The 27894-nt window shown below is 45.1% G+C and overlaps 1 long non-coding RNA gene and 1 pseudogene across 4 annotated transcripts in view; one reads left to right on the top strand and one right to left on the bottom strand.

The window, feature by feature from the left end:
* LOC135055227 (uncharacterized) overlaps positions 1–27894 on the bottom strand; it is a 219555-nt gene that overhangs the window by 101129 nt on the left and 90532 nt on the right. The window lies entirely within an intron of this gene.
* On the top strand, positions 21519–21636 carry LOC134898479 (5S ribosomal RNA; annotated as a pseudogene).

The raw sequence follows: 27894 nt of genomic DNA, 5'->3' as shown, positions 1-27894 counted from the left end.
TCACACTGAATTGCTCCTTATTCACATTACACCACACCCTATTGCTCTTTATTCACATTAGACGACACAGTAGTGCCCTTTCTATACGCAACACCACATAGTAGAGCACCTTATACACATAATGCCACACAGTAATGCCCCTTACACATATGAGACCCATTATTAATGTCCTTATAAACATAATGCGCCTTACACATTATGACAACCTTTATTAATGCCCTTTTACACGTAATGTCCCTTACACATATGCCGCACATTATTAATGCCCTTATACACATAATGACACACATAGTGCCCCTTACACATATGTTGCACATTATTAATGCATTTTTACATGACACACATAATGCTCCTTACACATATTCTGAACACTACTGCACAACCAACCCACTCACATGCACACAACACTCACACTGCCACTAACACTGTGACATCTGCCTCTGCTTGGATACAGATGTGTCCTTATAAATCTTGCCTCAATGCTAACGTCGGGCACATTTTTTTATGAAAATGCATCTTATTTGCATTGCTATGTGGCTAAGATGCACACGCAGCTTCTGCTGATTAAAATGATATACAGCATGCCTATATACTGTGTGAGACTGTGGCTGTATCTGCATATGAAATGCTACACACAGAATATAGGCATGCCGCATATCATTTTAATCAGCAGGAGCTGCTGATGCCCCTAGGCATATCAAATGCCCTAGGCAATTGCCTAGTTTGCCTATGCCTATGGCCGGCTCTGCTTGGGCTCACCCACCCACATCTACTCATCTCCCTTACCGCCCTCAGGCCGGCTTGGATTGCCCTGGGGGGACACCACGGAATCGGGGAGTGCTTTTTAGCGCTCCTGTGGGTTGCGGCCCTCCCCCCAGACTGAAGCCGGGGCCTGGAGTAATCGCGGGTCCCGACCTGTACTCCTGGAGCCGCGCTGATACCCAGATACCCTCCCCAGCGATCCTGGAACCCTGTGTGGGGCTTGCCGGACACCCACCTTACTCTGACTGCCCCTGTGGACGCCCGGCGCTGTCGGCCTCTGGAACTCCGGGCGGCGGGGTTTGCAGCGAAGGCGGCCGCCATCTTGCTAGGACTCTGCCTGGGGCCTGAGGCGGGAGACGCGGAGCACGGCACCTGACCCGGCGCTCTCTCCATCAACGCCACAGCTTCCGGCGGTCGGGACGCCCGCGGCGGGTCCCTGGTGAACCGGGACGGGAGCCGGCGGCCGGGAGGTAAGAGGTGCCCTCCCTGACCTCTCGAGGGCCCGGCCTGTGCCCCCGCGATTGCCCCTTCCGTAATCCCTCCGGGGCTCTCCGCTCCCCTGCACACACGCCCCAGTCCTCCTATCCCCACGCTCAGGCATTGGTGGGAGGGAGCCGCGGAATCGGGAGGAGGCTTAGGCCGACTCTGCGGGTTGCGGCCCTCTCGCCTTGCAGGAGCCGGGGGCAAAATTTTGGTACTACTCCCGGACGGGAGGGGGAGTTACGCGTGGGTGACTGAGCTTGCCCCACTTTTGCCGGCACGCGCGCCAGCGCTCCCCTCTCTGTACCCCTTCACCACCTGGGCCCCTCATGTGCAATCGCAGCCTGCGAGAACGGGACATTTGAGGCCTCCGGACGGAGGTGCTCCATAGAAGTGGCCACCCTGATATTCCGCGGACAGAGGAGGACCCGACGCCCCACGTCTGTAGATCCTTTGAAATCTGGGATACCCTCCTAAACCCCTGACCTGAAGTCTCCCCGCTGGCTCCCACAATCTCGGGATCGGGAGACGGCCACACAGACGCTCGCGACCTTTAACCGGGTCATGCAAGGTTCGGCCGAGTCGTGGATTCTGTGACCCCCGTCCTCCAACTAGCCGCTGCGACCCCTAGCGGATCACCTGCCACCTTGAATCCCTCTATTGCCTCCTGAGGACTTCCCCCAAAGCCGCATCCTATTTGAAGAGCCTAACTGAGGCACATTACATGAACTGCCTCCCTTGCTGCTCCGCGGCGACCATCTTCCTAACGGCCGTCGGTGCCAACGCGGCCTCCCCACCGGGGCTATGTGAACACCAAAAGCGGAACATGACCAACCGTGTTCTATATGCTGCCAGACTGCTGACTCCAGTGCTTACAGGCGTTCGCCTGACGTATATTATGCTATAATATGACCAAGCCACGCAGAGGGGATAGCGGGTTATACTTCTAATTAGGATATGTCCTAATGTTTTCTTCCTCGGGGCTCTGTTCTGGACTCTGTTCTCTTCACTCAGACAGATGACAAGACGGCGCCGCTCTGGTAAAGCATCAAAAGCTAAATCAGCAACCACACAAGCTGCAGCCTTTCATACTCTATTTGTCACCCCCGTTCCTGACCCCACCACCTCCACACCTCTCTCTGACTCCTTGCCGTCAACCATCATGGAGGAGGCTAAGGCCCCGCCCTCTCCAAAACACCGCCAAGCTGGGCCTGCCAGTAAAGACTCTGCCGATGTGGCGGCAGTCCTCATGCAACTAAGCTCTCTTCCGACTCGCCAAGACATTCAACAAGATTTATCCAATATGGAAAAAAGAATTCATGATTCCCTACAAGCGAGTCTCTCCACCATCCAGTCTGATCTCACGCAAGTAGCAAACAGAGTGGTCGACCTGGAAGATCACAGAGATGAAACGGACTCTAAGCTCGCCGACCTCCACGATCTTGTATCTCGATACTCACGTACCACCACTGAAATGAGACGTAGACTGGATGATATAGATAACAGAGGTAGGCGGAATAACTTGAGGGTCAAAGGTCTACCCGAAGATGGTTGCGGCATTGACTACAATATTCAACGGCCTTCTTGGTGCCGACCCCAGCTCTCAAATAGTGTTTGACAGAGCACACCTGGCACTACGGCCGAGGGGAGCGCCCACGGAGCGGCCCAGAGATGTCATCTGCCGGCTACATTACTTTCAGGTGAAAGAGACTATCTTACAGAAGTCCAGACAGGCCTCGACCATAGATTTTAATGGCCACCACATACAGATTTTCCAGGACCTCTCCTGGGTGACCCTACAGCAGAGGCGTCTTCTCCACCCCCTCACGGAAGCTCTTCGGAAGAAGGATATCAGATTCCGCTGGGGCTTTCCTTTAAGCGTCCAAGTCACCCGTGATGGGAACCGATATGTTCTTGAGGACTATGATGGTGTCCCATCATTCTGCACCGCACTGGGTCTACCGTTAATCTCACTGTCAAATTGGACGGACCCCCTGCAGCTTCCCACTACGGCGCTACCCCGCAGGGAACCTTGGAAAAGAGTGGGCGCCTCCAGACGATGCAATCGGACTGGCAGAACTGATGAAACATCTGAAATTTCATGACTGCGTCTGCCATCCTAAATTGTGATATCCTTTTTTCTATGTTACCTCACTGATTGCTCACATTGATCTTTTTACTGGTTGTTTAATGTATGAGCTTCAACTGCCCTGAGATTGCCTACTACTCTCTTAATGTTAGAAGTTATTTACGTGACTAACCTGGGAGGTTTCTTGTGGGCTATGTGGGATTAGGTGGCGAGGTGGGAGGAGGTGGTTGATTGGTTCCCCTCCGCCCATTTCCTTCCTGACCATGATGTATCCCTTTAAAATACCCTTTTACTTAACTATCTAAAATTGTTGAACCCGGTATCACCCTTTGGACCCCCCTCTCTGCTGTACATTTCTTAGACCATGGGATGCTCAATTTATACCCATGGCTATCAATGCAGAGACTGCTACTATATGTTGTTGTCTATGTTTCTTTTTTGGTTTCTCCTTTTCTTTTTCTATGTTAAAATACCTATGTCTTCCTTTCTTTCCTCATGTGTTCACCCACCTACCCCCCCCCCCCCCCCCCCCACCCTCCTGTGCCACTACCAATTTCAGGTTATTTATGGTGCGGCACTGTGTCGGAGTCGGAGTCAAGGTATATCGTTCAGTCAGTCGATCCCTGCTTTCTTTTCTATATGGCTAGCTTAAAAATTGTTTCATACAATGTGAAGGGTTTAAATATCCCTGAAAAGAGATCAGGCCTACTACACACCTTACATACTGATGGAGCAGAGGTTGTTTTCTTACAGGAAACACATTTCAAGCAGGGGGCCTCCCCGGGTCTTCGCTCTCGTCATTTTCCCAATGGTTACTTTAACGATTATTCTGGAGCAAAGGCTAGGGGTGTTGCCATTCTTTTTGCCAAGCATCTGAGACTGCTGGATGTCTCCGAAATGTTGATGGGTGATGGGAGGGGGATTCTGGTTAGAGCTTCCATAGCCCATCAGACATTCACCTTTGTAAATCTCTACCTTCCTAACAGAGGCCAAACTCGGTTTCTTAGGGAATCATTAGAACTAATCGAGCAAAACCTGATAGGTACTTTGGTAGTGGGAGATCTTAATTGGGTCCTTAAACCCCGCTTGGATTCCTCCTCTGGGTCTCCACGGAATACTCTTAGAGAGTCCAGATGATTTAGAGCTGTTTTACATGATTTTCAACTGGTTGACGCTTGGCGTCTTCTGCACCCTTCAGATAGAGATTTTACCTTTTACTCACCCCCACATAACTCATATTCTCGAATAGATTGCCTCTGCGTGAGCCATGCCCATCTGGATCTATTGATTGATGCAACTATCGGCCAAATAACAATATCAGACAATGCCCCAATTATGCTCACACTTTCTCTCCGTCATCCCCCCCCCCAAACACTGGCGCTTCAATGAACAACTCCTTCGGGACCCTGTTTGCCGAGCCCAAATTGAGACAGCAATAGACGACTACATCTCTTTGAATGCGACTGGTGATGTATCCCCGGTTACTCTGTGGGAGGCACATAAATGTGTGATTAGAGGCCAGTGCATACAACTAGGCTCGCGTCTGAAAAAACAGAAGGTTGAGTGTAGAAACGCCTTACTAGAGAAAATAAAAAAACTGGAACTGACTCATAAGTCCACGTTGGCGTCGGACACCTTTGCCGAACTCCAAACAGTGAGGCAAGCTCTTAATACTTTACTCAGCGACGGTACCCGCAGGGCGTTCCGTAAATGTCGACATAAATATCATAGATGGGGAAATAAACACGGTAAACTTCTGGCACGTGCTCTTAGAGCTCAGAGATCTTTAACGTACATATCTAAACTCACGGGTGCTGACGGGGTATCCCGGGCCTCTGATACAGAGATAGCGGAGATTTTCCATAATTATTACTCAGCCTTGTACAACCTGACCTCTACGCGGACATCAACTGCACGCAAAGATCACAAACACAACATACAGAAATTTTTGGATGAAATCACTTTCCCGACTCTCCCAACGGACATTGCTCGGGCCCTAGATGACCCTTTTACTGGGGAAGAACTGCTGGCTGCCCTAAAGTCGTCTCCCAATGGTAAAAGCCCAGGGCCGGATGGTTTCCCAGTCACATATTATAAGGCCTTTCAGGATAAACTCGGCCCCCTTCTCCTGCATGCCTGCAATGCCATATCATCAGCGGCTCCTTTATCGAGCCAGTCCTTGAGCGCCCATATTACTGTCATCCCAAAGGACTCTAAAGACCCGACGCTCCCTTCCAGCTATAGGCCGATATCGCTATTAAATGTAGATGTTAAATTATTTGCAAAACTCATGGCTAATCGCCTTAGGCGATTACTGCCAGATATACTACACCCTGATCAGGTCGGCTTTGTTATGGGCAGAGAGGCAAGGGATAATACTATTAGAGTCATTGATCTGATAGCGCACGCGCAGATAACGGATACTCCTCTCATGCTCCTTTCCACAGACGCAGAAAAGGCCTTTGATCGGGTGGATTGGGATTTTATGGAGGCAGTGCTTCGGCGCTTGGGTCTGGGAGATGTTTTCCTGCAGAGGATTCTCTCATTATACAGAGCCCCGTCTGCTCGGGTTAGGGTGAATGGCGTCCTTTCTGAACCCATATCAATCTCCAACGGCACACGCCAGGGTTGCCCGCTGTCACCCTTAATCTTTGTTTTATGCATGGAGGCCCTGGCTCGTGCGATCAGATGCAACCCTAACATTGCGGGCCTGCAGGTGGGCAAAACTGACCATTGTCTGGCCCTCTTTGCAGATGACTTATTGGCGGTCATAACGAATCCTTTGATTTCTCTACCCAACCTTATGAAAGAATTTGCGCGGTTCGGAGACATGTCGAACTTTAAAATTAATTATTCGAAATCTATGGCAATGAATGTCACGCTCCCACCTGCCACGGCATCCCTCTTGTCGCAATCATTCCAATTCACATGGCAAAAATCCCATATTACATATTTAGGAATTTAAATCCCATCGGCACTCACTACTATAGCTAATATTAATCATACCCCTCTACTTCGCAAACTGAGACAGGAGATGAGGCACTGGCTCACGCAGAGGTTCTCATGGCTAGGCCGTATAAATATAGTGAAGATGAACATTCTCCCCAGGTTGCTATACCTTTTTCAAACCGTCCCTTTGAAACTTCCCCCTCAATTCTTAGCTGAAGCACACAAGGCGATAAGCCATTTCATTCGGGGCGGCCGGAAGCCTAGGTTCAAGCATAGCCATTTATCTAGGCTGAAATCTCAAGGCGGACAACAATTACCTATAATTTCTACATACTACCATGCCACACTACTGCATAGAGTTGTAGACTGGTCCCGCCCCACTCCACATAGGAAGCAGTGGGTTGACCTGTAGTCTTCTTCCACCAATCTTAACCTACAGGCAGTGCCCTGGTCTCCTAGATTTAGTCGCTCATCGCATCCCACCGTGGGGCCCACCTTAGCTTTATGGCGGACGCTTCGCTACAAGATGGGAATCTCGTCTAAACGAACATCCCTTATGCCTATTTTCGATAATCTGTTATTCCCCCCGGGAAGGTCTAATAAGATTGCTTCTAGATGGGGGGGGGGGGGGGCGGGTGTGACTAGGGTAATTCACTTGCTTGCACATGGCAAACTCAAAACGTTCTCTGAAATACCGAAAACGGGCGACATACCCGCTAAAGATTATTGGTTCTACCTTCAGGTACACCACTTTGTTACCTCACAGCAGGAGGCGATGGACCTTTATAAGGCTCTCACTCCCTTTGAATCCATGTGCAGTCAGGAGATAGCCCCCTCACATGTAGTGTCGGGTATCTACAAGATTCTTCAACAGGGTTCCTTTCCTACTGTCCCTTCTTTTTGTGACGCCTGGGATAAAGATTTAATGCATCGGGGAATCAAGATCCAATGGGACACACACTGCAAGGTTATGGCACAATGCTCCACTAGCCTGGACGTTGTGGAAGCACAATACAAATTACTGACGAGATGGTATAGATGCCCGTCTCTTCTACATAAATTTTACCCCTCAGTTTCCCCTCTATGCTGGCGATGTAGTAGGGATACTGGTACACTGATCCACATATGGTGGGACTGCCCGTCAATTGCCCCATTTTGGAATACAATTATGGATCTATCAACAAAGATTTTGGGAGGCCCAGTTCCACCGGGTCCGGACTTTTGGCTATTATCACATTCAGATATACCCCTTTCCCGCTACAAGAAGTCCCTCCTTAAGCACTTAAATAATGCGGCAAGAGCTGTACTCCTGGTGCATTGGAGATCCACTAACCCACCGACTATATGGGAGTGGTTCCAACGCATTGATTTTTACATGCATATGGAAGATGTTTATTCTGCCGCCTTAGACAAATACTCAGACTATATAGCTACCTGGCTTCCTTGGATTGACTTTAAGACCTATGCTGATTATGCACCCTGAATATACACTGATGATGGAGGTTGTTAAGGCCCCCGCCCTGGCTTCTAAATGTTTTACGTCTGTGGCCTATTTACTCCCCCCCCCCCCATTCTTCTTCCCCCTTTTTCCCTTCTTCCCCTTGTCCTCCTCTCTTTGTTTGTTTCCAAATGTTTGCTACCTCACACTTTGTATAAATACTGTGTTACTAAGCGATATTGTTACGGGGTTGCTCTTTATTTCAGATTCTGTAACTTCTGCCGAACGTTACACAGTTTAAGATAACATATATGAATCTGTTAATCTCTCTTTTTCGCAACCATTTGTTGATGTTTTATAACTACAGTTGATAAGTTATGAGACTGCTGTCTACGTTCTATTTTTGATATGTATGTTGACATATTTGGAAAATGTTCTATATTGCAAAATGAAAAATAAAGAATTTAAAAAAAAAAAAAAATGATGGGAGTTGATAAGGATTTGTTCATGCACTTACTATACCTTACGTTACACAGGAATTATTTCCTGTTTGATGGGAAATATTATCTCCAGCAAAATTGATGTGCTATGGGGAGTAGTGTAGCGCCGGCGTACGCTAACGTCTTTATGTTTAAGGAGGAGAAGAAACTGTTCTTTGATAATAGAGAAATCGCTCCACACATACTGCTATACTGTCGATTCATCGACGATGTGTTTATGCTATGGACAGGGGGGAGAGAGTTGTTTAAGGCATCAATGGACAGCATCAATTCTAAAGCATCGTGCATCAAATTTACATATTAATGTGATAAGACGAACATGAATTATCTTGACGTGTCCATTAATATTACAAATAGTATGATGACCACAACTCTATACACCAAACCTACTGATAAGAATACCCTGTTAAGGGCAGATAGCCACCACCCTGTCAGGTCCGGGTGTTTTTGTGAATCCGTTAACCCGGGACCAACCACAGGTGTAGGTGCTGGGCTATGAAGAAAGCAGGGAGGACGAAGAAAGTTCCGATTCATATATTTATTCAAAATAACAATTCAGTAAAGAGTTAACTGACAAGTTGTTAATCATCATATTATACTGAAGTATTGCAGGAATAATATGCAAGAGAAAACTCAAAAATACATAAAAGAAATGTTCATGGAAACATATGCAAAACAAGCTGATGAATAAATGTTGGATTGTCCAAATATAAACGAGCTTTGATGCTGAACTGCAGAATATGATTAACTGGATAATGCAGACATGAAGAGATAACTGTAAGGATTTGCAATGGAGTTTTGAGAGTTAACTGAGAGACTGTGAAGAATTATCCTTGTTATGACAACATAGCAAATATAAACAAGCTTTGATGCTGAACTGCAGAATGTTATTAACTGGATAATGCAGACATGAAGAGATAACTAAGGATTTGCAATGGAGTTTTGAGCGTTAACTGAGAGACTGAAGAATTATCCTTGTTATGACAACATAGCAAATATAAACAAGCTTTGATGCTGAACTGCAGATTGTGCTTAACTGGTTAATGCAGACATGGAGAATTAACTGTAAGAATTGGCAATGGAGCTTTGAGAGTTAACTGAGAGACTGTGATGAATTATCCTTGTAATGACAACATAGCAAATAAAAGTACTGAATTGGGTTACTTGCGGGTTCCGGAGATCACTGTGAAACTGTAGTAGAAGACAAGGTGATGAATGGGTTAAATGCAGAGTTGAACAAACGAACAGCTGAGAGAAACAGAATCCTCCAGACTTTGAATGATAGGCAGACTGACAAGGTAACCTCATGCAGGACACTGGGAATCCAACTATTTCCAATAGGAGTGCAATTAACTGACAGCACAGCAGAGAGCCGGTGGATCTTTCAGCAGTGAAGGCTGCAGACGGACCTCTGGGAACGGAGGCGATATCTGGACCACGGGAATCACACAGGAATGCACGGAGAGAGCTCAGAGCTAGAACACAGCTTTGATACAACAAAGCACTGGCCCAGAGTAACATAATCCCAGCCTACTTAAAGGCAGCACAAGCACGGGATTGGCTTACACCTGCCCACAGGTGTTTTCACAAGTGCTCTGTATTAGCTATTTGGTCTCCAACATGGCCACCTCCTATACAGCAGACACACCGCAGTGCCTTAGGCCATTTGGTCCCCGCACTCACAGTTCCCAGACTCTGCATTACCTGTGCCATTGATCACGCCGTGTCCCCACACGGGCGCACAGCACCGCGAGCAACCGCACTGGCAACGGATGAACCCCAGAACCCGCAGAGGTAAGAGACCGGTTCGTGACACACCCGAAACCCTTAATCAGAGGACTACCAAGGTCCCAGCTGATGCGAGCAGCGAGGATACACAGCGACAGAAGCACATTAGAAAAGGAATTGGATAAAGTGGTTGAAAGATTTGAGAAGCGGGGATACGACCGAGGGAAACTCCAGGAACAGAAACGTGAAGTGTTAGCATTAGAAAGAGATAATTTGCTAACGAAAACAAAAAGAAACACTAAAGATGTTATCCCGTGGACCAATAAGTTCTCTACATCGAGCCCGGTGGTCCAAAGGGCCACTAAAGCTTTGTGGCCCATAGTGGCAAGTGATGAGAAGTTGCAGTGCTTTAAATCTAGTAGACCGATGTGTTGCTTTACCAGGGAGAGAAATATCAAGGACACCCTAGTACACTCTGATATTACTGGATTCGGGAAAATCCCCCCTACTGAGAATTTTTTGACCAAACCACCCGGGTGTTATAAATGCCTGGGATGTACCACCTGCAAATACATGATAGTAGTACCGACATTTAAACACCCCAAAAAAGAGCAGGCCTTCAGTATCCGACATGTGTTAACATGCACTACGACCCACGTTGTTTATCTGATAACATGCCCGTGTGGGCTAGGATACGTGGGTAAAACCATCAGGGATATGAGACAGAGAATGGCATTGCATAGATCAGCCATCTCAGCAGCCATCAAGTCCGGTACATCAGATCAGCCAGTGGCACAACATTTTGCAGTTAAAGGACATCCGTTAAGTGCATTGAAACATGTGATTATCGACCACGTCCCCAGCAGCCAGAGAGGTGGAGTGTCACAACTGAGGGCCTGAGTTGACGGGAGGCAACCTCAGTTGTAGGGGCTGAGATGTAACGGAACCTGGGAGGTTGTATCAGACCCCTAGACATGTAAGTAACATGTAGAATAACTGCCCGAAGGCGTGACCACGACAACCAGGATAAAAGTCAATGATGTTTATTATGACAAACTCCGTAACACAGCAGAAAATAAGAAAACATAAAAGTCAGCAGGGCAATAATACAGTTCCTGGGTACTACAGGGTGGCAAGGGCCACAGGCACTGGTAGTGTGAGACAGTTCTAATAATCTTCTAGTTGGAAAGTCCTTACCAGGCCTGACTGTAGCAATGGAGAGAACCCAGGATCGTACCAGCTGGTGTTCCAGGAAAGGCTGGGCTGCTGAAGGTAAAACGGCTGCTGTGGATACTGGCTGGAACCAGACTGTTGTTGGTACGGAGTGGATACTGGCTGGAACCAGTTAAATAATAAACGAACTTGAGAGCGATGAAATAATAATACCGGTGGAGAGTGGTAAACTGCAGAAAGGACACCGGCCCTTTAAGGGAAGCTGTACACTGCTGGAAGCTGGGCTGGAAGCAGGTGATTGACTTGAGAGCGATGAAATAATAATACCGGTGGAGAGTGGTAAACTGCAGAAAGGACACCGGCCCTTTAAGAGAAGTTGTACACTGCTGGAAGCTCGGCTGGAAGCAGGTGATTGCTGTAGCTGGAAACAGGTGAGTCCAGAATGGATCGGAGAGTCAGGCTACACCGCAGATGGAATGCTGGTGCGGGTCTCTATAGCAGAAGTCTGGAGACAGGAGCTGGAACCTGGAAGACAACCACAGGAGAGAGACAAACTGGAACTAGGTTAGACAACCAAAGCACTGACGCCTTCCTTGTTCAGGCACAGCTTACTTATACCTGCAGCAAGGAAGGGGTTGGCTAGGCAATTATGCAAATCAACAATACAGACAGCAGATTGGTGGAAATGATCAGATGACAAAAACCAAGATGGCTGCGCCCATGCAGACACTTGGAGGGAAGTTTGGTTTGTAATCCATGTGAGAATTGAAACAGTAATGGCGACGCCGGCCACAGGAGACAGGAGACGCCAGACTGACAAGCGCACATTTAACCACGCGGGCACAGCGGAGGCCGCGGCTGATGAAATCACCACTCTGACATTCTGCATGTGGAAACTCAGAAACAGCGGGATCCGGTCCTGGAATGCTGAGCCAGCCTTAGGAGGCATCTGAAGGGTAAGTAATGGCGTCCAGATACCCGGATCGTGACAGCACCCCCCCCTTTAGGAGTGGCCCCAGGACACTTCTTAGGCTTTAAAGGAAACTTTGCGTGGAAATTTCGGACCAAGGCAGGAGCATGGACGTCTGAGGCATTGGTCCAAGAGCGTTCTTCAGGACCATAGCCCTTCCAGTCAATGAGGTATTGTAACTGACCGTAGCGGAAACGCGAGTCCAAAATCTTGGCCACCTCGTACTCGACTCCCCGTTGAGTCTGAACTTTGGGAGCTGGAGGAAGTGCGGAATGAAACCGATTCAGGATCAGCGGTTTCAACAAAGAAACATGAAATGTCCTGGGTATTTTCAAGAAGGATGGTAACTGTAACCTGTAGGCAACAGGATTGATGACTTGTTCAATCTTGAAGGGTCCGATGTAGCGAGGTGCAAATTTCATGCTGGGAACTCTCAACCTCAAATTCTTCGTGGACAACCACACACGATCACCCACCTTGAGAGCAGGAACCGCTCTACGCTTCCTATCGGCAAACTTTTTATACCTGAATGAGGCTTTAAGCAGGGCTGCGCGGACGTTCTTCCAGTTATTTGAAAACTGACGCAAGGTGACATCCACTGCTGGAACAGAAGTTGCGGGAAGCGGTTGGAATTCTGGGACTTTAGGGTGGAATCCATAATTAATGAAGAATGGTGTAGAAGAAGATGAGGAATGGTATTGATTGTTGTGGCTGAACTCGGCCCAAGGAAGGAGTTGAACCCAGTCATCTTGAGAGGAAGACACATATATACGGAGGAAGGCCTCCAAGTCCTGATTCACCCTCTCGGTTTGACCATTGGTCTGAGGATGGTAAGCCGTGGAAAACTTTAACTTGACTTGGAGGGCTTGACACAAACTTCGCCAAAATTTGGCTACAAATTGTACTCCACGATCCGAGATGATCTCTTCAGGAAGACCGTGAAGTCGGAAGATCTCTTGTATAAACACTTGAGCCAACTTGGAAGCTGACGGAAGACCGGTGAGAGGGATGAAATGTGCCATCTTGGTGAACCGGTCAACTACCACCCAGATGGTATTAAACTTGTTGCAGATAGGTAGATCGGAAACAAAGTCCATCGACAAATGGGTCCATGGTCGACGGGGAACAGATAATGGAACCAGTTGCCCCGCAGGCGACTGGCGGGAGACTTTGTGTTGGGCACACTTTGGGCAGGAGGCAATAAATTCCATAACGTCCTTTTTCAGAGTTGGCCACCAGTAGGACCTAGAAATAAATTCAAGGGTTTTCTGAATGCCTGTATGTCCAGCAAAACGGGAAGCATGGGCCCAATGCATGAGCTTCTTCCTTAGAACTGGCTTAACAAAACTTTTCCCTGGTGGAGGCGTAGAGTCCATCCCTACCGTGGAGAATGCCAACGGATTAATAATAGGATGCTTGTCTGCAGACTCGGACTCATTTTCTTGCTCCCATGAGCGGGAAAGGGCATCGGCCTTACGATTCTGAGAACCCGGACAGAACTGGAGTTTAAAGTCAAATCTGGAAAAGAAAAGTGCCCATCTGGCCTGACGAGGGTTGAGACATTGTGCGCCTTTGAGATATAAAAGATTTTTGTGGTCGGTAAGTATGGTGATTGAGTGGGAAGCTCCCTCCAACAGGTATCTCCACTCCTCCAGAGCGAGCTTGATGGCTAGCAACTCCTGATCGCCAATGGCATAGTTGCGCTCAGCTGGGGAGAACTTCCGGGAGAAGAAACTGCAAGGATGTAGATGTCCATCTTTGGCCTTCTGGGATAACACTGCTCCTACTCCAACGGAGGAGGCATCTACCTCTAAGATAAAAGGAGAGTCGGTGTCAGGCTGTTTCAGAACTGGTGCAGAGATGAACCGTTGCTTCAGAAGGTGAAAGGCCTGTGTAGCTTCCTCGGACCACTTGGACGGATTAGCACCTTTCTTGGTTAATGCAGTGATAGGCGCCACAATGGTGGAAAAGTCTCGTATAAATTTTCTATAATAATTGGCGAACCCTAAGAACCTCTGGACCCCTTTGAGGCTTAAGGGTATAGGCCAATTCTGGATTGCTTGGAGTTTCTCAGGATCCATCTCTAGTCCGGAACCGGACACAATGTAACCTAGAAACGGAATGGTTTTAACTTCAAACACACACTTCTCCAATTTACAATAGAGGTGATTGACACGGAGACGGGAAAGAACCTCTTTTACCCAGAAACGATGATCTTCGAGATTATTAGCAAAGATGAGGATGTCGTCTAGATAAACCACGACATGGCGGTACAAGATGTCCCTGAAGATCTCATTCACGAAGTGCTGGAAGACTGCTGGAGCGTTGCTCAATCCGAAGGGCATGACGAGGTACTCATAATGTCCGTCACGGGTGTTAAAGGCGGTCTTCCACTCGTCACCCTCACGGATTCGGATGAGATTGTAGGCACCCCTCAAGTCCAGCTTTGTGAAAATGGTTGCACCACTAACTCTATCAAAGAGCTCAGTAATCAGGGGTAAAGGGTATCGGTTCTTGACGGTAATGTCGTTCAGACCCCTGTAGTCGATGCACGGACGCAGACCACCGTCTTTCTTCTTAACGAAGAAGAAGCCTGCGCCGGCTGGAGAAGAAGATGGTCGGATGAAACCCTTCGCCAGGTTCTCTTTGATGTACTCTTCCATGGAGTGTGTCTCGGGCAGAGACAACGGATAAGTTCGGCCTCGCGGTGGAACCTTCCCTGGAATGAGGTCGATTGGGCAGTCCCATTCTCTATGAGGAGGAAGGATATCAGCAGAGGCTTTACTGAACACATCCGTGAAGTCTTGATATGGAGGAGGCGGAACATCAGTTGACCTGGGGAAGGAAGAACAAACAGGAAGAACTTTGGCTAAACAAGTCCCAGCACAGGAGGGACCCCATGCCAGTATTTGCGTAGTCGTCCAGTCAATTGATGGGTTGTGGAGACGGAGCCATGGAAGGCCTAAAACCACTGGATGTGTGGCTCTTGGAATCACTAAAAAAGAAATATACTCAGAATGAAGAACTCCCACTCTCAGACGAACTGGAAGAGTCCTTAAGGAAATGACTGCGTCAAAAATCTTGCTGCCATCCACGGCAGTCAAAGAGATGGACGAGGACAGTCTCTCGGTGGGTAGGGACCACCGTTTAACATAAGCTTCGGTTATGAAATTCCCAGCTGCTCCGGAATCAAGGAGGGCAATGACGTTCCTGTAACGTTGAGCAATTTGGAGCGACACTGGGAGGTTACAGTCATGAGGAGATGGAGAGGAGATCATCACTCCTAGCCGGCCCTCTCCTTGGCGAACTAGGATCTGGAGTCCCGGACGTTTGGGACAGGCATTGATAGTGTGCGACGGAGCTGCACAGTAGAGACAGAGAGACTCAGAGAGACGTTTTCGGCGCTCAGCAGGAGATAGACGGGAACGACTAATTTGCATAGGCTCATCCTTGGATGGAGATGGTTGACGAGAAGGAGGAGCAGAAGATTTAGGAGTAGATGATCTTCCTCGCTCGGTTGCTCTCTCTCTAAAACGTAGATCAACCTTCGTGCAAAGAGAAATTAGCTCATCCAACTTAGAGGGCAAGTCTCTGGTAGCTAACTCATCCTTGATGCGTTCTGATAAGCCATGCCAGAATGCAGCATACAGGGCCTCGTCGTTCCATGCCAGTTCGGATGCCAGGATTTTAAACTGTATAAGATACTGTCCCACGGTACGTGTTCCCTGGCGTAAACGAAGAATCTCAGATGAAGCAGATGTTATCCGGCCTGGCTCGTCGAAGATGCGCCTGAATGTAGCTACAAAGTCAGTATAGGAGGATAGCAGGGGATCAGACTTCTCCCATAAAGGTGATGCCCAGTCAAGGGCTGAGCCACTGAGAAGGGAGATGATATAGGCAATTTTGGTACGGTCACTGAAGAAATTGCCAGGTAGAAGCTCAAAGTGGATTTCACATTGATTGAGAAATCCCCTGCAGAACCTTGGAGATCCATCAAATTTTGCTGGCGTTGGAAGATGAAGATGTGGACTGGAAATGGGTAAGGTGGGTGGGGTTACAGCTGGTGTCACTGTAGTGGACGCACCGGACGTGCCAGGTCCACGGAGGGTCGTTTGAATCCCATCCAGCCGTGTGGAGAGATCCTGGAGACAGCGGATGATGTGGCCCTGTGCAGCCTCCTGATGTTCAAGTCGGGCTGCCAGTTCTTGCATCGGCCTGGCCGCTTGATCCTGGTCTCCGGCTGGATTCATTAGGTCAGTGCTTACTGTCACAACTGAGGGCCTGAGTTGACGGGAGGCAACCTCAGTTGTAGGGGCTGAGATGTAACGGAACCTGGGAGGTTGTATCAGACCCCTAGACATGTAAGTAACATGTAGAATAACTGCCCGAAGGCGTGACCACGACAACCAGGATAAAAGTCAATGATGTTTATTATGACAAACTCCGTAACACAGCAGAAAATAAGAAAACATAAAAGTCAGCAGGGCAATAATACAGTTCCTGGGTACTACAGGGTGGCAAGGGCCACAGGCACTGGTAGTGTGAGACAGTTCTAATAATCTTCTAGTTGGAAAGTCCTTACCAGGCCTGACTGTAGCAATGGAGAGAACCCAGGATCGTACCAGCTGGTGTTCCAGGAAAGGCTGGGCTGCTGAAGGTAAAACGGCTGCTGTGGATACTGGCTGGAACCAGACTGTTGTTGGTACGGAGTGGATACTGGCTGGAACCAGTTAAATAATAAACGAACTTGAGAGCGATGAAATAATAATACCGGTGGAGAGTGGTAAACTGCAGAAAGGACACCGGCCCTTTAAGGGAAGCTGTACACTGCTGGAAGCTGGGCTGGAAGCAGGTGATTGACTTGAGAGCGATGAAATAATAATACCGGTGGAGAGTGGTAAACTGCAGAAAGGACACCGGCCCTTTAAGAGAAGTTGTACACTGCTGGAAGCTCGGCTGGAAGCAGGTGATTGCTGTAGCTGGAAACAGGTGAGTCCAGAATGGATCGGAGAGTCAGGCTACACCGCAGATGGAATGCTGGTGCGGGTCTCTATAGCAGAAGTCTGGAGACAGGAGCTGGAACCTGGAAGACAACCACAGGAGAGAGACAAACTGGAACTAGGTTAGACAACCAAAGCACTGACGCCTTCCTTGTTCAGGCACAGCTTACTTATACCTGCAGCAAGGAAGGGGTTGGCTAGGCAATTATGCAAATCAACAATACAGACAGCAGATTGGTGGAAATGATCAGATGACAAAAACCAAGATGGCTGCGCCCATGCAGACACTTGGAGGGAAGTTTGGTTTGTAATCCATGTGAGAATTGAAACAGTAATGGCGACGCCGGCCACAGGAGACAGGAGACGCCAGACTGACAAGCGCACATTTAACCACGCGGGCACAGCGGAGGCCGCGGCTGATGAAATCACCACTCTGACATTCTGCATGTGGAAACTCAGAAACAGCGGGATCCGGTCCTGGAATGCTGAGCCAGCCTTAGGAGGCATCTGAAGGGTAAGTAATGGCGTCCAGATACCCGGATCGTGACATGGAGATAGAAATGGAAAACTGCTTAAGATGGAAGCAAGATGGATCTTTAAATTAGAGACTGTACAACCGAAGGGTCTTAACGACCAAATCCTGTGGAATGTGATTAATAAACGTTGAAATACAGGGGTTAATCACTGAGATTGAATTATGTGCTTATACTCTATGGTGGTGGGCTAGTTTCTGTTCTATTGCACAGAGGGATATTGCCCCCTATACAGTTCAAGTAAGGGGGATTGTAGATTTACTATATATAAAATACCCTGTTTAAGTAAAATGTTGTAATATGATGGAACAGAGCAGGACTTGTAGTATCTCTAGTAGACCAATGTAATTAACTATGATAGCCTTCCCTGCATGTATACCAGCCTACTAGGTGTAGACTGAGTAGGTTAATTATTTATATGATAAGGATGCACGAAGGTTAAACACTTGTTCACTTTTTTATTCATTGCAGACCCTGCGCTGACACGCCGCGGCGAGCGGCTTTTGGTTACGATGTTGACCAGGCCGTAAACCCGACGTGCTGCCTAGCAACGAGACGCCAGGGAGGGTGAGGCGGTGCGGATGACGTAATTCCCGTGAGACGCAGGAGGCCCCCGGCGCTTGGAGCGGCAGGAAGCGCGGGAGAAGCTCGTCTTCACGGGTGATGGACACTGGCTTTATAAGGTAAGAGAGGGTTATTGCACTGTATATCACGCTTTGACAAAGGGGCTACGGGCCCCGAAACGTTGGACTGTACATGTGATGTATTTATTTTTCAATACACTTTCACTTTTTACACAAGACCTGGAGTGACGCCGTTTTTGCTCTTATGTTTAATCTGACACGGAGGGCACCCAGGCTATTAATACAGGAAGGACCAGGAGTGCCGGGCGACATAGCAGTATATATATATATATATATATAAAATATATATATATATATATATATATATATATATATATATAAACATAATATATTTTAGAGCTCTAAAAGTGAAAATTCTCAAGCATGTTGGAACATCTGCAATGCAGTGACAGACTTGGAGAAATGCGTCAACTCACCTCTGTTGCAAGACATTTTTACAAACATCATCAAAGCTCAATAAAAGACATGAAATGTTTTGGATTAGAGCATTTGAAACTTGGTGTCAGAGGTGGAAATCTTACACAAGAACTACTCAGGAAGGAAAGCAGGTGGACGTTCCGCCTTGGAGCCTTAAAACCTGATGGCCTTAATGAATTCATTAATTATAGTGCATTTTTATAAGTTTCTTTATTAAACTATCCAGCATACTGCATTTTCTTAGGTTTCTTCGCCAATTATGGTACATCACATTAACCCTATTAGCTTCTTCTGACACACACTTTGTTGTCACATTAATAACACTTTAGCACCTAAACAATTTTCTCTACCTTTCCCAGTCTTCTTTCTAAAAATTGTCTATCTGGGAGTCACTTCTGGTTGGACCTTCACAGGATCAACATTTACAGCACTTATCACACCTCAACAGTTTATCCATTTGTTAGTATTTTTGTCCCTGGCTCCTTCCCCCTAGCCCCTCCCACTTCTTTTTTCTCTTCTCCCATATCTTTCCTATCACTGCTGCACCTCATCTATCTCATTCCCCCCAAAAAAAATTCACTCACCCATTACCTCACTTTAGTCACTTTTTAATTATTTTTGATTCTTATATAGACACTATGGCTAATAATATTAATAAATGACATCACTTTCCCTCCCTATTGGCAAAAATATTTACTCAATTAATTTATGTACTTCCGTTCCAGCATCCTCCAGACAATTTTTCCCTATTCATGAATCTCACCGGTATAATTCTAGGACTTAATACCAGATATTTGTAACCTTACATGAGCGAGTACTAATTCTCAGCTGTTCTATTTTTATTCATTATTACTTCTTGGATTATACATTCCTTACATATATAAAAAGAAGTTTCTCTGTCGAATGCAAATTTTATTTTTATTATTCTTTGTTTTGTGTTTTTTTAATCTAGGTCCCCATTTATTAGATTGATGCTTTCTTAATGTATGTTGTTCTTATTATTTTTTACAACAATATCAGTTCCTCATACTTCTATATATGTCCAATTTATCTAACATGCCGCACAGGTTGCAGTAGCCTATATGGGACCTTCATATTATAGGTTATAAGCTTCAACATAGAGACCCATTGATTTTAACCATCACTCACCCACAGCTGCATGATTGACAATAGTAGTGCTCAATACCAGGGAGGAGGAGGTCCCGCTGACGTCTTTTAAACGTCAGCGGGAGATACAGCCGCCAGGAAGAGACCAAGCCCGCTTGACGGGTGAAACTAGTCTTCTGGTGGTACCAGGCAGCACGACTACACGGGGGCGCACTCTCTTATAAGGACCAACACGGCTGTGACCTGCAAACGGCTTCCATCAGCTTTTATCACGGTTACTTTATATATTTCCACAATAATGGGGAACGTATGCCTTTTACCCTCCCGGCCGCACTGTGCTATTTGCACAATAGGGCGTGCTCTGGTGGGGCATTTTACTTATCCCTCCATGTCCCTAGCACTTTAAATTGTCATAGATAAGCAGTACAACATAAGGGATACTTCCTACTCATCAAAATCTTTTTTCCTATAATGATGAATCTGTGATATAATTCTGTGCAATTATTAGCCAGCTAGATCTGACATCTCGTTATTTATATTAGACGATACTTCTATGTTTTATAACACTTAGGGTGTTAAGGGTGTTATAATTCCCAGAGCACTACGACATGTTTCAATATAGCACTGTGTAAGACTCGGAACTGTGTAAAATTATGAAGATAGCATTTTCTTAAGCCCACAGTGTCTATCCATGTGCTCTATATTATTAATTCTGTTTATGGAATCTTTATAGCTGTACAATATTTGTGTCAGCTAGGCATTAACAAACATTGTCTAGCACTTGTTACTTTTGTGTCAATTCCATTAGAGCAAAGGACACAGGCATCGGTGCTCTATTTATTCTCCTCTAACTGCTTCTACTTTGTAACATTTTCAGCAGTGCAACAATTGAGCCAGTTATGATACAATACATTCTCGTCTGCCTTAGACATTAATTTCATACTATTATAGCTAATTCATGTTTTTGGTGTTTGCTCTGCCATTTATTACTTTTAACACATTTCCCTGTTTGACAATCTCATGTGCGTGTACATAACCTGATTAGCTTGAGAATTGAGTATCAAAACTCAGATAATAACATTTATAAATTGCTCTGCTAGACTATTCATTCTGTGTAAATATATACTTTTTCTCTAGCTCTTTTTAAGCTGTTAATAGCATTTTATTGATATTATCCTTTAATTCAAGAAATATTGCATTTCTGACACATGTGCTGTGCAAAAACTTAGCCAGTTGAAGGTGAATTCCTGTGGTTGGATATTGACAGCACTCTTGTGATCCACTCTATGTGTTCTTAAATCTGTTATCCCTAACAAATTAGGGTGTACTCACAGAATTTTGCTGGCTAGCTAGACTATTCATTATATTAACCCAGTCAGTATCACCCAATAGCCTCTCTTTCAATTTATGTCCGTTTTGTTTGGGGACAGTATTTCTGTGATATTTTTCTAGCGGGTCAACAATCCTGATATTTAGGTATTTATGCTATTCTGTTTGATACTCTTCTCGATTTGAGAAATAATATACCTATACACTCTTTTCAGACTTCTCTACATTCAGAACTCTCATTGGTGATTCAGTGAGGTCCTGTTTGGTTGATAACTGACAAGACAGTTCACAGTCTAACGCCAAAAGCAGATCCCCTTGTTTTCATCTATCTTAAATACTTTACCTTTATTCTTATTCATGAACTCTCATCAACGATCCTGGGTAAGATACGGGAGGTGTTTCTACTACCAAACCACACTTAAAATGCCCAATCTCGTCCGATCTTGAAAGCAGTAAAGTGTTGGGCCAGACTAGTACCTGGTGGGTGACCCACTGAGAATATCTGGTATAGTAGGTCTTAGTTTAAATGTAAAATCCAGCCTAACGTTGACAGCAGATTCATACAGTTTCTTACTTCTGACTTAGTCTACTCTCATATCTATCACTATCAGAGGTTGGTCCTAATTGTGAACCTGTTCATATTTCTCAATATAATTTTCAATTTATTTACCAGTGTATTCACAATATATACTATATATATATATATATATATATATATATATACACACATACACACATTTTTTGAGGGCGTTGCACTTCAGTTCCCTAATGTAGGGTTTGATTGATATCCTGCTGCATATTGGGTTATTTTTGCCCTTATTAATTAATATTTTCAGATTGTTAGTCTGTCATGTACATGTAAATAAAATGAATATGTAATTATGCCTGGTATAGTGAACAAAGGGCTTATTTATTAGCTTGTTAAAAAGGCTTTTATATGGTTGTTAATAAAAGTTAGGTTTTAATTTACATATGTTTTGTAACGAGTGCACCAACAAAGGGTCTTTCTTTCTTGTCCTTGGCACATCGACTGTGTGTAGTAACTTACTGTACCCTGGTGCACCACCAATCCAGTATAACTGCCAATATTAGCATGCAGAATATCTAGAGTTGGTTTCATTAATATTATATTATTTTTGGTCTGATTGTTTATTGGTGCGGTAACACATTGTACTTTTGTAAGATTCAAGATGGCCAATTTCAAGATGGCGTCCATGTTCGGTACATACCCTAAAAGATAGCGCACCTCACTCATACCTTACTGGAGTATTCAGTTTTCCCACTGGCTCAGGCAAATCAGTTATATTCCAAAGCAATAGGCAGGAGCATCATGTAGAGCCCTAATCAGGTGAGAAGAACACACATGCACACCCTTCCGTACAAGAAGGAAGAGGTTAGTGAGTAGAAGGATCCTCAAATCAGGTGAGTCATGGTGGGATCCCTGTGGAACCTGTCGACTTAGGAGAAATACCGTTATCAACTGTAAGTTCTTACCATAACGTATATTTCTCTGGCAGGGTCCACAGGTTATCCACAGTACAACAATGGGATTTCCCAAAGCAATTTAGTGGTGGGGAAGCTCCTGATTGGACAGGAGAACCTTGTGCCCGAATTTAGCATCATGAGAGGCAAAAGTATCCAAGGCATAATGTCTAATGAATGTGTTAATGGAAGACCATGTGGCTGCCTTACATATCTGTTCTGCTGAAGCAACATGTTGTGCTGCCCATGAAGGACCTACCTTACGAGTAGAGTGAGCAGAGACATTAGCCGGAACAGGGAGATCAGCTTGAGAGTATGCTTCTGAAATCGTCATTCGAAGCCATCTTGCCAGCGTCTGTTTAGTAGCAGGCCATCCGCTCTTGTGAAATCCGTATAGAATGGAGAGAGAATCTGTCTTTCTGATGGCACTGGTACGATCCACGTAGATCCTTAGTGCCCGGACCATGTCCAGCGACGCATCTCCCGCAGAGGGTCCCGATACCTAAAAAGCCGGGACTACAATTTCTTCATTAAGGTGGAATTTAGACACCACTTTAGGAAGATACCCAGACCTAGTCCTAAGAACTATTTTATCTGGATAAAAAATCAGAAAAGGGGAACGGCATGACAGCACTCCTAAATCTGATACTCTTCTAGCTGATGCCATAGTCAGTAGAAAGAGAACTTCATCTGTCAACCATTTAAGATCCACTTTATTAAGTGGTTCAAACGGAGCAACTTGCAGAGCCTTGAGGACTAGACTTAAGTCCCAAGATGCTGTAGGAGGAACAAAAGGAGGTTGAATGCGCAGCATTCCCTGGAAAAAAGTACGCATATCCTGTAAATTGGCAATTTTCTTTTGGAACCATACAGTCAATGCTGATACTTGAACTCTCAAGGAAGCCACCTTCAAACCTTTATCCAACCGCGTGTGTTTAGCTGCTGTGGTGCACCTTCCCATCTAGCGCCAGGACTAAATCACCTAGGTGATTTACTTTTTTCTTCTTCACCCACACATAGTCATTTCCTCGCTGCAAGGATGGGGAGTTTCTCCACATTTAATGACAGACATATCAGGAGAATGGATTTTCTAAAAAAATGGGTTGATCCCATAGATAAGAAATGTGAAGTTACGTCTAATCATTTGAAGGACGAATTTTATAAATTGGAGGATCTGATGCGATCCGAGGTTAAACACTGGCTCGATAGTATCAATTTACAAAAATATATTGATAAGGATATGATTCCGAGAGGTTTGAGACTTTTCAAACCTTCAATATTCAATGGTAATAGAGAATTTGAGGGAAAGTGGGAGAAGATACTAGACAAATGTTCAATAAACTTAATGGAACTTGTAATTGTTTTTAGGAATCAGAAAGTAAAGGAAGTAGAATCAGAGATAGAAATTCTTAAAAATAAATTAGAATCACAAAGTACCACTAAGGAATACAAAGAGAGGGACCAACTAGTCATGGAAAGGATGACCAAATTTGAACAGCTAGTAGTGGATAACAAATGTAAGAAATTTAAGAGAGATCTGGAGGACTACAGTACAGGACGAGTTAGGAACTACAGAAGAAATAATAGAGAAAGAAATAGAGAGCACATTGTTAGCACCAGAGAGTGGAGATCTAAAGAAACTCCTAGAACACGTCCCCATTTTCAAACAAAAGAAAAGCGGGATGACTCTAGGTATTTTGATTCCTCAAACCAAATAGATAAAGAAAAGACTGGCCAATTAGAATTGACCAGCCATACTACTGATTTGGGAGCAAGACCGAGAGAGCGGAGAAATAATTATAAGCAAGATGAAAAAGATGCAGGGTGTTTTTTAGAAAACAGATTCAACAGAAGAGGGAGGTCACCTGTAAAAGGAGAATGGGGAACAAGAACACCAAAAAGAGGAAGACCAAGAAGCGCAGAGGGTGCAGAGGGGGGAAAAAGAAGACAAACAAGAGATTGGGATTAAAAGATATAGATAAGATCCCCATGAACATTTTTAACCCCTCGAGCAAAACACTCACCAATACTGAAAAATCCCTTCTAACTAAAGGATTAGGATTTGCACCTACCAGTACCCCAAATATATTCAATCTCTTTATAGAGCTGAATAGATTTGTACGGACTCTGTGTAGGAAGCGATATTTTATACAACGAAATTTGAAAATACATCACGAGGAGGGCCTCGCCATCACTCTTGATTCTAGTGATGACCCGGCTGTCACGATGTTACAACAACTATTGGAGGAGAACTCTACTTCACCCCCATTAAATCCCAGAAAACTGTTTGATGTACAGAGGGGTGCCTTTAGACGCAGGTCAGAGTTTTATCCTCTCACCTATAAGAGTGCTATGGTTGAATGTTTTTACAAGACCACACTAGAGGATTTTAGAAATCTATGTCAACCAGGGAAACATGGATGTCTAAGATCAACTACCAACCTGAATAAGTGGGAACGCAAAGCCCTCCGAGATCTTACTAGGGACACTTCCCTCAACTTTAGGGAGGCCGACAAGGTGGGGGGGGGGGGGGGCTGGTGGTGCAGGATAAGAAGGATTACATTCTCAAGGCAAACCGACAATTGAAGGATATTGAATTCTATAAACAACTGTCAAGTGATCCCACGGCTCTTTTTCTTAGAGAGTTATAGCATCTTCTTGATGAAGCCCTGGCAGATGGAGTTATCTCCAGGGAGGAATTTAATTTTTTGTTTATTAAGCACCCCACTATTCCGATCTATTACCACCTCCCGAAAATCCACAAAACACTTAGTTCACCTCCCGGGCGTCCTATAATCTCTGGTATTGGTTCTTTGTCTTCAAATCTGTCATTTTACGTGGACTCTTTTCTTCAACCCCATGTCTCGACTTTGAGGTCACACAACAAAGATACCACTCATTTCTTCCAATTAATGCAGGATTTTGTTTGGAAAGAGACGTACGCTTTTTTGACTCTTGACGTACAGAGTCTCTATACCAACATTCCGCATGATCTTGGTCGTGATGCAATAGCAGCCAGATTGCGGATGGATGGTGACCTCACAGCGAGAAACGGGACTTTTCTTTTAGATGCTATCTCTTTCATATTACAGCACAATTATTTTTTATTTATGGACACTTTTTAGTTAGTTACAGTTAATGGGCACGGCCATGGGGACCAGGCTTGCGCCTAGCTATGCCAACCTCTACATGGGTATGTTCGAGGACGCCCATGTGTGGGATGGTGGCTTTGGCGCGAACCTGGTCCTCTATGGCCGCTATATCGATGATTTATTTATTATTTGGGATGGGGATCTATTGTCGGCACAGAATTTTGTTTCCAGTCTTAATTCAAATCACTTTAATTTGAAATTCACACACTCCTATCACCCTTTCACCACTAACTTTCTGGATATAACTCTTGAAGCCAGGGATGGAAAAATTTACACCTCTAATTATAATAAGGAGGTTGCCACTAACTCTTATCTGCACTACCAGAGTGCCCATTACACCCCTTGGAAGAAGAACATTCCAAAGGGTCAATTTTTGCGTCTACGGCGCAATTGTACTGAGAACGAAAAATTCCTAGAACAAGCTGAATCCATGATGGAGGCTTTTACTAACAGGGGCTACCCACAGTCACCACTAAAAAAGAACATCAAAGAGGTCCTGGGTTTAGATAGGAAAGAGTTACTTAGATTAAAGACATCAGAAGAGAAAAATAGAAATAATAATACCAACAAGACCAACTTTGATCAATCAGAGGAGATAGCCTTTATATCCACTTTTAATAGCGAAAGCATGCAGATCAAAAGAATAATATGTAAGAACTTTGGGATTTTGAATCAAGATACCCTTCTTGGGGGCCATATATCTAATAAGCCCAAATTTATATTTAAGAAGAATCGCTCACTCAAAAATATCCTTTCTCCCAGCTACATGAAGAACATACACATGTCAGAGGAGGATGGGGGAACACGAAAGAGACTTGGTTACCAGTGCGACCTAAAGGCTTCCACCGTTGTGGGGCCACAAGATGCACTACATGCAAATATATACCTAAGAAAACTACACATATTCAGATTAAAGAAGGGGAAGAGTATGCCCTCACTAGCTTTATGAATTGTAATTCTAATTACATTATTTATCTTTTGTCATGTGGTTGCAATCAAAGATATGTGGGGCGCACCACTAGGAGTATTAAAGCTCGTTTTTTAGAACATAGACGCAACATTATCAACAGAGTACAGACGCATAGCGTTTCTAGGCATTTTAGGGATACTCATAATGGAGATCCAAGTTCTCTCTGCTTGACAGCTATTGAACATATAGAAATAACAAAGAGGGGTGGGGATCGGTACAGAAATTTGTGTAAACAAGAACTATATTGGATGTTCAAACCAAATACCATCTATCCATTAGGATTAAATGAAGCAATGGAACTCAATATAGTTTTATAATATTATATATAGTTCCTCTGCGTTCCTGACGCCCCTCTCTCTCCCCCCCCCCCCCCCCCTCTTCTCCAAATGGGAAACCTGACTGTGCTTGTTTCTACCTATCCATATATCCTCTTAATTTTCTCTCCCCCCTCTTATATACACGTGAATACAAATATAGACTATAATAGGAGACCTTTTGGATTAAATGTATGTATATTCTCTATAATACATACTATTATCATCTTCATGTTTAAAAATTGTTGGTCCAAACTTTGCTATATTTTGATCTAGCTTGTTCAGTGGATCATTATATAGTTTAGATTATGTAATGTAATACTAATATTATGCATTTAGAACTACAATAAATTTTTACCGATCCACTGAATATACTACAGGGTTTACCCAATATTGATTACAAACTGGTTTGAATCCTACTATGGGACTTTCTTGCCCCCTTACCCTCCTTTTTCTCTTTTCTCTTTTCTTTTGTCTTTTAGTTTTATTACCATCATTTAAAAACACGAGCCAGTGTTAATCAGGTTGCCCGGGCGACGTGCATGTATATGCGTCGCCATGACAACCATTTGATACTTCCGATGTGTATATGATTACCGTCAATGGACGCGGGGTGATGACGCGGCACTGAGACCTCCATGCCACGTCTCCCCCGGCGACGGAACTACACGCGGATGTAGCGGGATGACGCAACGTTTGTTGTGCCGCGTCATCGGGGTGCGCGCTTAGGCGCGGCGCTGCTTGGTGAGCACAATGATTATACACAGCTGCCCTTCCCCACAACTTTGGTTCAGTATTAGAGGTATATTTAAAATGTGGATATATATGACCATCAGGGCTTAATGTGTCTATATTAT

The sequence above is a fragment of the Pseudophryne corroboree genome, chromosome 3 (assembly GCF_028390025.1).
Source record: "Pseudophryne corroboree isolate aPseCor3 chromosome 3, aPseCor3.hap2, whole genome shotgun sequence".
In the NCBI taxonomy this organism is placed as follows: domain Eukaryota; kingdom Metazoa; phylum Chordata; class Amphibia; order Anura; family Myobatrachidae; genus Pseudophryne; species Pseudophryne corroboree.
Note: the sequence above shows the minus strand (reverse complement) of the source record. Positions and strands in the feature narration are given on the sequence as shown.